The 4,817-nt window shown below is 35.3% G+C and overlaps 1 non-coding gene across 1 annotated transcript; it reads right to left on the bottom strand.

Annotated features, from left to right (window-relative positions):
• Positions 1-4,710: 4,710 nt before the first annotated feature.
• LOC111816734 lies at positions 4,711-4,817 on the bottom strand. The gene has a single exon (XR_002821072.1). It is a non-coding gene; the product is annotated as a U6 spliceosomal RNA (small nuclear RNA).

Genomic DNA, 4,817 nt, shown 5'->3' on the forward strand with positions numbered 1-4,817 from the left:
TCTTTGGGATGAAAATTACCTGACCTTGATATACCATTTTTCTTGATAATGTGTTTCATTCTATTTACTAATGTCTTGTTGAGGATTTTTTTCATCTTTTTTTTTGTCTTGTTTTTGTTTTGAAGCAGTTGATCTATAGCTCTTTTTTGTAGTTGTGTCTTTATCAGGTTTTGGGATCAGGGTGATACTGGCTTTCAAATTGAATTTTGGAGTACTCTATCCCTTTCAATTTCTTTGAAGAGATTGAGGAGCTTTGGAGCTATCACATCCTTAAAGGTTTTGTAAAATTTAGCAGTGAATCCACTAGGTCTTTGGATGTTTTTTAGTTGGCAGATTGTCACTAAGTTAATTTCAGTGCTTGTTATTGGGTTGTTAAGCATATTTATGTCCTCCAGAGCTAATTTCATAGTTTGTATGTGTCTGGAAATCTGTTCATTTCTTCAAAATTTGCTAATTTAATGAAATAGAATTTTTTGAAGTAGTTAATAGCTACCCTCTGGATTTTGACAGTGTCTATGATGGTTTCACATTTCTCACTTCTACTTGCGTTGATGTGAGTCTATTCTCTCTTGGTGAATCTGGCTAAAGGATTGTTTATTTATACCTTTAACAACCAGCTCTTGAATTTATTGATATTTTTACAGACCAACAACGTCTCAGTTTCCTTAATTTATGTTCTCCTCTTTATAATTTCCCTCCTTAATTTTGGTTTAGGGTTTATTTGTTATAATTTGTCAAGTATCTTTAGATTTCTCATCAGGTTATTTATTTGGGCTTGTTCTCTTTTCCTAATATGAGCATTGATTGTGTTGAACTTTCTTCTTAGCACTACTTTTATAGTGCCCCAGATATTTGTTGAGTTGTACAGTCATTGTCATTAACTTTCAGAAAATGTTTAATTTCTTCTTGGATTTCTTCTTTGAGTGATTCATTGCTTAGGAGCATGTTCTTAATTTTCCAGGAGCTGTTGCCCTTTCTGAGATTTTTCTGTGTTGTTGATTTTTATTTTTGTTACACTGTAGTCTGATAGCATGCATAGATGACTTCAATTCTTTGATCTTTACTTAAGTGGGCTTTGTGGACTGCTATATGATCTACTTTGCAAAATACTGTGTGCAGCTGAGAATTCATACTCTGTGTAGAGGTGCGGATAATCTGTCCATTTCCATTAAGTCCATATGTTTAAGGTTGTTGTTCAGCTCTGAAATTTCTTTACTGGTTTTTGTTTAGTTGTTCTATCTCTGCAAAAGTAAATTGTTCAAGTCCTTCACTATGATGACGTTCATGTTTATGTGAGCCTTTAGTTTCAGCAGGTTTTGTTTTAGGAACATGGCTGCTGTAGTATTTGGTATACAGATGCTTATCAATGTTATCTCTTTTGCTGGATTGTTCCCTTATCTAGTATGTAGTGACCTTTGTCTCTTTTAATCAGTTTTAACTTGAAATTTATGATGTCTGATATTACAATTGCTACTCCTGCTTGCTTCCGGGGTCCTGGTGCATGAAATACTGTTTTCCATCCTTTAATTTTTAGGCTATAAATATTGTTTTGGGTTAGATGAGTTTCTTGAATGCAGCAGATTGATGTTTTTATTTTTTGTTCATCTGATGGGTTATCTTTTGATTAGAGAATTTAGGATGTTAACATGGATATATATATATATATATATAATTTTAGGGAAGGGTCTACAGGGTATTCAGGGTCTCACCACTAGATCAGACTCATAGTGATCAGCCTGTTTACAGCCTCCCAAGAGCTAGGATTAAAGGCACATGCCACCATGCCCAGCCTCAATTGCTGTCTCAGCATGCCACAAGGGTGGGGCCAGCACAGCAGGGGCTTCAATCCGCTTATTTGGCTTGCCTATTAGTATATCATTTAAAAATATTTTAAGAATTTATTATTTATTTGGTATAAGGTCTTGCTATGCAACTCAAACTCAATAGTGGTCCTCCAATTAACTGCTAGATTCAGGGTGGTGAATGAAGGCAGGAGACAGGAAAAGGAATGTTGCGGGACTGCCCTACTACAAGGTTGCATGTGGTTAGATTTCTGGACTTATGGGTAAACATAAGAAGTATATAATTCTTTATGCCTATTTTTAAAATATATTTTAATTTTTTAAATGTTTTTTCAGTATATTCTGTAGGGAATTAAAGCTCAACATATCAATACTTGATGAAAAATACCTGTTCCATGTTATGCCTAAGATGTTTGATATTCAGACAGATAGTGAGGTTGAGCTTAACAGCCTAGGTTGTATGGTAATAATAATAAGCTTCTCTTCTGGAGGGTTAACAACCTAAGTCTACACACCAAAATTAGAGAAAAAGGAAGGCCACAAGGAAAGCCAACATTTTGGCCCTAGCCTTCCAAGGTCAATTAAGACTCAGGGCATATGAGAACTTGTACTATAACGTCATGTAACTCAGTAGGGTCCCAAATTTTCTGATCAATGAGATTATGGGGCCAAAGAGGAAAGTGATTGATGATGTAGAGTGTGCCTAAGGAGAGTCACATGGAGAGAAAACATTCTCTCAGGCTTTCACAGAGAGCACATTGGCCAAGCAATGGCCATGACTCATCCACATGGCTGACACTGACAAAGGTTCTACAATCTGAGGTACAGGATCTCAGGATAAATCCTGAGGGGATTTCCCTAACCTTATCAGATCCAAAAGCTACAACTCTTGTTGCATAGATCTTGTTTTATCTTGGTCTTAACCATGCAGCAGAAAATTATAAAAATGAAGTATAAGAAGTAAGGCCATGTTGTTATGCTGAGCTGTAGGGGACTCAGATCAACAATTTCTGACACTACCAGTCAAGCAGAAGACCCAATACTATTATGGGCTACTGGACTCTTTTAGAATATTTTGCTGAGTTTACACACCTATAATATTCAAATGACGGAACTAAACAAAAAAGGGGATACAGATGAATGTCCATTTTGTATCTGTGTATTCAAAGTGGTTAGGATAGATATATAATTATATTCTCTTAATGAATAGAGGGATTTGTTCTAATAGTGTTTGTAAATAGGATATCATGTTCACATCTTGCACAGCAAATAGCCACTAGGAAGAGAGTATGCAATGTGTTAATTATTGAAACTCTCACACCAATTTGATTTGAAACTGTCTCATTGTTATTTGTCTCTCAATAAAATTATGGAAAGAAATAGTGGTCCTCCTGTCTCAACCTCCCCACAGAGCTGGGATTACAGTTGCGCACCACCACGCCCATTGGCTGGGTGGGTGAACCCGGGGTGAGTCTGGCAGGGCAGGCGGGTACTGAGGCTCAAACCTGGGTCTTTGCTCTCATCAGGCAGGTGTTGAGCCCACCAACCTATCTCCCCACACCTGGTATGTCATTTTTACACTGCTAATGTTTTTTTTCCTCTTGATCTATTGATCTCACTAATTTCTGCAGTTTTGTATCTGATTTGTTGTTTCTGTCAAGAATAGTCTTAAATACTTCCTCTGAAGATGATTTAGTACTCATATATCTTCTGATCTCGTTCTTTTCATGGAAATACTTTATTTTTATGTCTATTTTGGAGGTATTTTTGCTGGGTTGGAAGTTATTTGCTCTTAAGGGTTGAAATATTTCACTCTAAGTGATTCTGACCTTCAGAGTTTGCTCTGAGCAGGCTATTGTGATCCTAATTTGTTTACTTTTGTATGTGATTTGTTTTTGCTTTACTTTGCCTTTAAAATTCTGTTTTTATTTATTTTTTGCTGGATACCTGTGAATTTAAGAAGGATATCCTTAGCTAACTTCTCTTTTCATCATATTTTTGTTTTCTATAAGCATCACTTGTATTATGCACTTTTTTTTTCTGTTTGAGCACTTTTCTTCCTAATTTCTGTTGTTAGTGGATCCAAATACTATTTTCTAGTACGTCCTCTAACTCTAGGTTGTTCCTCTTTTCATTTGGTAGTGGATAGTCTTCTTTCCTTTTATTTTCTTTTTGGATTCTTTAAACTCTTTATTATAATTCACTATTTTGTGCCCAGTATCAGACACTGTCTTTATATTTGTTGTTTTTGCAATGTATCCTGTTTTTAATTTCTAGTATTTTTGTCTGATGTCTTTGCAAGGATTCCATATTCTTGTTTGATCCATCAATCAAATTTTAACTGTTTTTGTTAGCCTATCTAGTTTTTTTTACCTGTTTTCTCCAAGTTCACTATGGGAATATTGAGTGTAATTGCTGTGAACTTTTGCTCAGTTCCTCTTTAAACACATCTATTTTCTTTATCTCTATAAGATCTATTCTCAGGTTTCTGCTATGAGGTTTTTGTTTTCTTCTTTCTTAGTGGATTCTTTGCTCTGCCTTTGCTTTCTCTCTCCTGTGATACAAGATTTACTTCTGTGTCTGTATCTGTATCTGTATCTGTATCTGTATCTGTATCTATATCTATATCTACATTTATGCCTAACCTTCTTTGTTTTCACCCTCATTTTCTGTTTGGGGATTATTGCAGGTTTGGGACTAGAAAAGAGAGGATAGTATGTAGCTTATGTGAGGATTTTTAATAGGATGTTGCTTCCCCATGAGTAATTTTCAGCTCTTTATAGCCCATGCTAGTATTTACTTCTGTTATTTACTTTAAGTGATTTTAACCCTGTCCCCATGTTTTGCCAAAGAATTCATTCTACTTATAACAGCATCCACAGATTCAATTTTACAACTCTTGTATATGACAAAATATGTATACTTCACAGATTTATGCATCCTCCTTACGCAGGGGTCATGCTAATATTCTTTGTATCATTTCAATTTTATTATGTCGGCTGCTGAAGTGAGCAA

This window comes from Octodon degus, unplaced genomic scaffold (genome assembly GCF_000260255.1).
Source record: "Octodon degus isolate 3935 unplaced genomic scaffold, OctDeg1.0 scaffold00038, whole genome shotgun sequence".
Lineage (NCBI taxonomy): Eukaryota > Metazoa > Chordata > Mammalia > Rodentia > Octodontidae > Octodon > Octodon degus.